The following is an 8,992-nucleotide window of genomic DNA, read 5'->3' as shown; positions in this document are numbered from 1 at the left end:
AAAAACGCGTAAGGGGGGACCCTTACGCGTTTTTTCCAGGGTCGAGACAAAACGCGATAAATGCGATTTTGTTCAAAATCACAGTATAGGCACTCCTGAAGATGCTGATTCCGGTCCTATGATCGAAAGTTCGATTGCGGAATAATTAGTGGCCGTAATGATGCTTGGAATATTTTAATGAAATTTTTCTCAATACTTATTTCAGTATTCGCAAACTATTGGTTTCTCAGGTGATTGGGTGGTGTTGTTATGTTTTTCTGGATGTACTTAATTACTGAAATTAATCCCACCAAATTTCAAGTCTGAGAGAAAATCATATTTGGGTGAAAAAACGCGTAAGGGGGGACCCTTACGCGTTTTTTCCAGGGTCGAGACAAAACGCGATAAATGCGATTTTGTTAAAAATCACAGTATAGGTACTCCTGAAGATGCTGATTCCAGTCCTATAATCGAAAGTTCGATTGCGGAATAATTAGTGGTTGTAATGATGCTTGGAATATTTTAATGAAAATTTTCTCAATACTTATTTCAGTACTCGCAAACTATTGGTTTCTCAGGTGATTGGGTGGTGTTGTTATGTTTTTCTAGATCTACTTAATCACTGAAATTAATCCTGCACCAAATTTCAAGTCTGAGAGAAAAACATATTTGGGGTGAAAATCTGCAGGACCCTTTACGCGTTTCCAGGGTCGAGACAACGCGATAAATGCGCGATTGTCTCAAAATCACAGTATAGGTAATTCCTGAAGATGCTGGGATTCCGGTCCCATAATCGAAAGTTCATCGCTAATGCTGAATATTTAAAATTATTTATTGGGGTTTCGTGATTGGGTGGTGTTGTTATGTTTTTCTAGATGTACTTAATCACTGAAATTAATCCCAACAAATTTCAAATCTGAGAGAAAATCATATTTGGGTGAAAAAACGCGTAAGGGGGGACCCTTACGCGTTTTTTCCAGGGTCGAAACAAAATGCGATAAATGCTATTTTGTTCAAAATCACAGTATAGGTACTCCTGAAGATGTTGATTCCAGTCCTATAATCGAAAGTTCGATTGCGGAATAATTAGTGGTCGTAATGATGCTTGGAATATTTTAATGAAATTTTTCTCAATACTTATTTCAGTATTCGCAAACTATTGGTTTCTCAGGTGATTGGGTGGTGTTGTTATGTTTTTCTGGATGTACTTAATCACTGAAATTAATCCCAACAAATTTCAAGTCTGAGAGAAAATCATATTTGGGTGAAAAAACGCGTAAGGGGGGACCCTTACGCGTTTTTTCCAGGGTCGAGACAAAACGCGATAAATGCGATTTTGTTCAAAATCACAGTATAGGTACTCCTGAAGATGCTGATTCCAGTCCTATAATCGAAAGTTCGATTGCGGAATAATTAGTGGCCGTAATGATGCTTGGAATATTTTAATGAAAATTTTCTCAATACTTATTTCAGTATTCGCAAACTATTGGTTTCTCAGGTGATTGGGTGGTGTTGTTATGTTTTTCTAGATGTACTTAATCACTGAAATTAATCCCAACAAATTTCAAATCTGAGAGAAAATCATATTTGGGTGAAAAAACGCTTAAGGGGGGACCCTTACGCGTTTTTTCCAGGGTCGAGTCAAAACGCGATAAATGCGATTTTGTTCAAAATCACAGTATAGGTACTCCTGAAGATGCTGATTCTGATCCTATAATCGAAAGTTCGATTGCGGAATAATTAGTGGTCGTAATGATGCTTGGAATATTTTAATGAAATTTTTCTCAATACTTATTTCAGTACTCGCAAACTATTGGTTTTTCAGGTGATTGGGTGGTGTTGTTAAGGTTTTCTGGATGTACTTAATTAATGAAGTCAATCTCACCCAAAATTTCAAGTCTGGAGAGAAAATCGACGGGTGAAAAAAACGCGCAGTGGGGGGACCCTTACGTTGTTTTTTCCAGGGTCGAGACAAACGTACGATAAATGCCATTTTGTTTAAACTATATAGTACTCTAAAGATATGATTCATCTCATAATCAAGTTCGATTGCGGAATAATTATTGGCCGTAATGATGCTTGGAATATTTTAATGAAATTTTTCTCAATACTTATTTCAGTATTCGCAAACTATTGGTTTCTCAGGTGATTGGGTGGTGTTGTTATGTTTTTCTGGATGTACTTAATTACTGAAATTAATCCCAACAAATTTCAAGTCTGAGAGAAAATCATATTTGGGTGAAAAAACGCGTAAGGGGGGACCCTTACGTGTTTTTTCCAGGGTCGAGACAAAACGCGATAAATGCGATTTTGTTCAAAATCACAGTATAGGTACTTCTGAAGATGCTGATTCCGGTCCTATAATCGAAAGTTCGATTGCGGAATAATTAGTGGTCGTAATGATGCTTGGAATATTTTAATGAAATTTTTCTCAATACTTATTTCAGTACTCGCAAACTATTGGACCTTACGAAAATGTCATTTTTTGCAGGTTTGCCAAAAATGACAAAAATTCATATCCGGACCTTACGAAAAATGCTTTTTTGGCCGGCTCGCCAAAAGTGCCAGAACGACAGGTCCAGACCTTACGAAAATTTCATTTCTTGCGGGGTCACCAAAAATGACAAAAATTCATGTCCGTACCTTACAAAAAATGCTTTTCTGGCCGGTTCGCCAAAAGTGCCGGAACGACAGGTCCGGACCTTACGGAAATTTCTTTTTTTGTGGGTTCGCCAAAAATGACAAAAAATCATGTGCGGACCTTACGAAAAATGCTTTTTTGGCCGGTTCGCCAAAAGTGCCGGAACGACAGGTCCGGACCTTACGAAAATTTCATTTTTTGCTGGTTTGCCAAAAATGACAAAAATTCATGCCCGGACCTTACGAAAAATGCTTTTTTGGCCGGTTCACCAAAAGTGCGGGAACGACAGGTCCGGGCCTTACGAAAATTTCATTTTTTGCGGGTTCGCCAAAAATGACAAAAATTCATGTCCGGACGTTGCGAAAAATGCTTTTTTGGCGGTTTTTGTTGAAATCATGGACATACAAAGCCAATATATCTACATTTGATTCTACCACTGTGAATGGCAAAGTTAATTAATATCACCACACCAACTGTTGGCCCAAACAAGTCGTAAAGTCGCTAAGGGAATAAAAAAATAAAACATGAATTTAGGTCACAGAATTTATCTTATTAGTAGCAAATTGTGGTTAAACTGATACACAAATGAAACATGCCTGGGAAGTACCTAGCACTAGTTACCTGGCATATTTGGACTTATTAAAATATGAATTCTAGGCTAATAAGTAATTATACTAAGGAAATAATTATTTTGGTAGTGCTGGACTGTTATTAATTGCCCTCATTACGAAAACTTGGTCGATATTAATTCTGATAAAGGACGTCATTCACCATCCCAGAGGAAGCTGTTCTCACCACTCTTCAAATAGACTATTTCCGACTTTTTTTTTAGTTTAATTTGATTTCAATACATTTCTACACATAAATCAGTTGTATTAGTTATCTTAAAGGCTTACCTTTTATGATGGTTAGGCGAATTTGGAGGATATAAACGGCGATGAGACAAGTAGAGGCTGGCGGCATTTTTCGTACACAAACATGGACCGCTTTTAAAAAGAACAATACACTTCTGCATGTGCTGTTCTATATGGAGTATATCGTATAACAAATATTATTCCTTTGCAGATTTATACATTTTATGTCCATCCAAATCAATTTTCGTTCTTTTGGTTTCAAAATAGTTCCCTCGTAGTTAGATTCAGATTTCAGAATTGGTGCTGGGAAGTGGCAGCATGGTTACATGCGTGATGTAGAGAGAGCTAGTTGGTGAGGGTGCTCAGAGGAGGACCAGCTTGTGTGTCGCCATGCTCGCCGGCGGGAGCGAGGGCCGCCAGGCAGCGGCGGTGGAGGTGGTGTTGCTGGCTGCGGCTGTAGCTAGAAGAGAGTGGTCACCACGAGGTCAGGTCTTAAATAGCGGAGGTAGGCGTGGCTTAGTAGTTGACCTCCGTCATGTAAGGCGGCGCTGGTTGACCTAGATCACGAGGCATACACTGGGGAATTCGTGGGGTCGGCTACTCAGCGACAAACAGCGTTTGTAGGGGAGGAATCCACTACAATGTCACTGTTCACTACCATGCAGGACAGAGGTTCGTGCACAAAGATTTCAGATTTGCCCCCGAGGGGGCTAGTTTATTGGGCACCCCCTTACATCCTGTGCAAGGTGAAGCGCAGAAGCGCGAAAAGTTTATACTTGCCTTTATGACTCGTACATTAAGGGCGTAAAAGCCTGAAGGGTCATGGGTTTTGTCAAGTTACATAAAGTGAGAGAATGGTGAGTGTGTGGGGGGAAAGTTCCCGGTACATTTCATCTGTTTATGGCAAAGAGTGGCAGGTCCCTAATAATGTCAAATGCCAGGCCTGTAACTAGGAGGAGGGATATCTGGTCTGGGAGGGAAGAGGTGTTGGTAACGGTTGGGGACCTATAGGAGGAGGTCATAGGGCAAGTGAGGATGTAGTGAGAGAGGGTGTGAGAGTCGGGTTGGCCACAAAGTTTACAAACAGTGCGGTGAGGCTCAGGGTTGCCAATGTACTCCCATAGGTACCTGTACCCTAGGTGCAGTCTCATGTACATAAGCTGTTGAGATCGAGTCAGGGATTGATATTCTTTGTAGTGGCGGTTGTCGTCACCGGTTACAGCGTCATAGTGTGATGCTACCCCGTTGTTTCAGGTGTGTCCAATTTTCGTTGAATGCCTTTTGTTGTGTGGCGTGTATGCGAGATTTGAGATGATTCAGGGAGAGGGCGAGAGTGGCTTCAATATCTTCTTCTTGTGTAGCTTCTTTGGCAAGCCGATCAACTGTGTCACAGGCAGTTATTCCTATAGGTGACGGGATCCAAAGAAACTTGACATGGATGTCATCAGTTTGTTCTAGCCCGGCAACGGCGGCTAGGGTGTGTTGGGCGGCAGGGGAGGAGGGGAGGGTAATTTGAGCCTCGCTAGCGCAGAAGTGCTGTCACTGATTATAAGGAGGTTCCGACGTTCAGTGCGAGCATAGGTCGCCCCCTCATGAATGCCCGCGAGGATGGCTATGCTTTCAGCATCAGTGGAGGAGGCCCAGTCGTGGACCCTGATTTTCCTGCAAGCCTGGCGCTCAGGAATCCACGCAGCTGCCCCATCGCTGCCCAGCGTGGTAACAGACCCATCACAGTAGACGAGGATAGGAGGGTGGGAGGTCTTTAGAGAGGAAGCGACATCATTAATCTGCTCAAGGCAGTTAAGTTTGAGCATATACCTCAGTTGGATGGATTTACGGCCAGGGAAGGTGTGGACGACAACATCAACACACGGGGAGGTCCACGGCGGTAGAGGCGGATGAGTATACTCGGGAGGGAGAGAGGTCTGGGGGGTGTAGAGGTGATAACGCAGGATGTCAGCAGCAGTGTGGACGGGCCAGAGTTGAGAGGGAGGGGGGAAAGTAATGGGGACAGGCCGGCGCAGGAGGGTGTTAAGATGTGAGTTCAGTGAGCGCGACAGGGAAGTCGGTTGCTCACTGCGAAGAAGTTTAACACCAAGGATGGCATTGAGAGCAGTAATTCGATCGCAGACGGGAAGCAGGATTAGTTCGCGCTGCATGACTTCTATTCTGGTGGTCATAGGGCAGCCGAGGATGAGTCTCATCGCTCTGTTTTGGATTTTCTCTATGCTTTGTTTCTCGCGCTGGGAGGCAACTACAAGGACAGGAGAGGCATAATCCATGACAGTTCTGATGATGGCAATGTACATGAGACGTAGGACCCTGACAGAGGCTCCTTTGAGGCCGTGAGTGAGGGACTGGAGGGGCCTCGTTCGTTGGCGGCACTGGGAGATGACGTGGGCGGCGACAGCGGAGGTCGTGGCTCTGGTAGTGGCTCGCATAGGTAGACCAAGGTACCTGTAGGTGCGTACTTGATCGATGTCTTGTCCTTGCAGAATCAGTGGTGTCTGACGCCGGAAGCGTGAGATGAACTTGGTTTTAGTGTGTGAGATGACTAGCACGAGTGTTTGACAGGTCCGGGCGAACGTGGACAGTATAGGTTGTTCATGTTGCACTGTAGTAATTTGGAGGAGAATATCACCAGCGTAGCTTCTGATGTGACCGTCTAGGGCGCTCTCAGCAAAGATGAGGTTGAGACGGCAGATGGAGTTCATGAGAACATTGAAGAGTGTAGGGCTGAGTATACCTCCCTGAGGCGTGCCAAGATCAAGGTCCCTGATCTTAGAGTAGTGGCCCTGAAAACGGACACGGGCCTGTCGATGGGAGAGGTAGTCAGCAATCCACGTGAGGAGTTTGCCCTTCACATCCATGTGAGTGAGGCCCTCAAGGATCACTTCACTGTTGGCTTTATCAAAAGCACCCTTGAAGTCGACGAAGAGGGAGGTTTTGGCGGAGGTGTTTGCCATGTAGTGAGCGATGCAGTGAGCAGTACTCTTTCCGGGGCAAAAACCATAGAGGTCAGGGTGCAGGTTGGCTTCAATTTTCCAGTGGAGGCGGTGGCGTATCATGCGCTCCATCATCTTTGAGAAGCAGGAGATGAGGGATATTGGACGATATTCATCTTGTCTGGCTGGTTTAGGGACTGGGATGGTGGTGGCAGTCTTCCATAAGTGAGGCAGCTGACCAGTATCAAAAGAGAGGTTAAATAGACAGAGGAGGGGGTTACCAGGGGTGGCAATAAGGGCATTTAACACATCATATGTGACGCCGTCATCGCCTGGGGCGATGGACCGACCACGCTTAACAGCATTTAGTAGTTCACACTGTGTGAAAGGCATATCAGTGTCTGCAAATAGGTCTTGGTACTCGAAGATGCGCTGTCGGCGTTGTGGTTGCAGTGCGAGGGTAAGGTCTCGTACAGCGGGTGGTAGCGCATCAATGGAGGCGGCCTCCTGCCACGTCTGGGAGAGCGCCTCAGCTCGGGCAGCTGGTCTGGGGTGGAGCGCGGGTCTAGCGTTGGTGCCCCGGGCACGATTAATGGTACGCCATATATCACCTATAGATGTAGACTGGTCAATAGAAGAAGCAAAATCAAACCACTGCTTCTCTCGTGCGAGAGTGATGGCAGATTGGAGCTCTTTATTTGTGCGCATCAGGAAGCGTAGAGAGTCAGGGGAGCTGGGAGATTTCTTCCACTGGTTGACTGCTATTCGGTTCCATACTCGGATAGACTTAACATGAGGGTCACGGTTAACGTTCCACTGACTCCTGGGCTGGCGGTTAGGGCGGCGGTGTTTTGGGACAGGGCGGAGGAGGTCAGTGCATTGTTTGGACAGATCAAGGTAGAGTTGGTCTGCGGTGGTGACAGTGTAACCCTGAAACCATTCAGCAATGGAAGTGATGAAGGCAGGTATGTTGGCAGGGGGTAGGTTGAGCCTAGGGCCCTTGGGTGGAGCGGGTATTCTCACATACTGGAGGGTAGTGTGGATAGGGAAATGGTCACTGTGGGGGGAGTGGAGGATGCGGGTGAAGTGTGGGCGGTGAGGGTCAGAGTAGAGAGCTATGTAGTCAAGTTTCCCTCCCCCGATGTGGGTGGGTGATGGAGGGCAGAGAAGACGTACAGGGTCATCAGTGGTTTGTAGGTAGGAGAGCCAGGAGTTACCCCGGGAGTTTGAGTGGGGCCCCTGGGAGCCGAGACTAGGGTGATGGGCATTGAGGTCCCCCACAAGGAGGGTGGGGGTGGAGGTGATATGGTGTGGTAGGATAGGTACAGTAGGGGTGGAGGGAGGCACATAGACATTGACAATATTGAGGGACCTACCTTTTAGTGTGATTGTGATGGCATGTGCGTCGGTGGTGTCGTCATCAAGGGGGACGTCGAGAGGTTGGTAGGGGACATCCTTCTTGACGTAGATCCGTAGTCCACGTGCATGGCTTCGTGGTAGTCCGTCGATGCGGAGAACAGGAGTGGATGGGCTCTCAACACATGTGTAGCCACTGAGCACATGGGTACCAGCAGCACACCGCGTTTCTTGGAGGCACAGCACGTCGACGTCTTCAGTGTAGACGTAGGTTTTGAGTGCACCAAACTTGCTTTGCAAGCCGTTTATGTTCCAGGTGAGTACCTGCAGTCCTGTAGCGTTGCTATCCATTGTGGTGTATTAGACTGATTGCCCCTGACGTGGACGGATGGGCCTTAGGTGCAGGCATGTCGGTGGAGTATGGGTAGCCGAGGGTGGAGTCCTCAGGGCCAATAGGTAGCCCTGGTGGAGACAGCACAGACACAGGAGCAGGCGAGGCTTGAGGTGGGTAGACAGGTTGAGGCACCACGTGACGTAAAGATGAGGCAGGGCTTGGCTCGGGGGCCCCAGTACACACAACCTGTGAGCAGGGGGGGCTCACAGGGGGACTACCAGCTTGTGTCAAACCAAAAGAGGGGAGTGACTGGGTGGCAGCAAAGGGCAGGAGTTGGCGGTGTAGGTCGGAGATGGCGGTACAGAATGTAACCAAGAGTTTCTCAACATGACTGGCGTTCGTACATAAAGAAAGGCATCATATTCATTAGCAGTATATATAGGTCAGAGTCATGTAGGTGATGTCACTGTTTGTTGCCATGCAAGGCAGTGGTTCATATACATTGGACGTCATATTCTAATTGAAGACTAATCAGTGTGGGCTAGCAAATTTGGGATAAATAGCAAAAAGGTCCCCAAGCACCCCGATTCAATATAGTAATTACAAAGTTCATGATACAATAAGCCAGGTGGCCTGAAGTCTTTCACAGTGTCACATTCAATAATATAGTGTTCAAGTGTATGCTTTAAAGGTTTATCACAAAGTTTACATGCTGAGTGTTCCGGTATGGGTACAGCGTTACTAACTTGCCAGATGTGTCTGTATCCAAGCCTAATTCTGGCCAAGACTACATCACATTGTCTGGTTCTGTCCTTATGCTGGCCATACCGGTACCTCTCGTCACAAAATTTGTCATATCTACTAATACTACAACTGCCAGGTC

This window comes from Homarus americanus, unplaced genomic scaffold, assembly GCF_018991925.1.
Source record: "Homarus americanus isolate GMGI-L3 unplaced genomic scaffold, GMGI_Hamer_2.0 scaffold31037, whole genome shotgun sequence".
NCBI classification, from domain to species: domain Eukaryota; kingdom Metazoa; phylum Arthropoda; class Malacostraca; order Decapoda; family Nephropidae; genus Homarus; species Homarus americanus.
Note: the sequence above shows the minus strand (reverse complement) of the source record.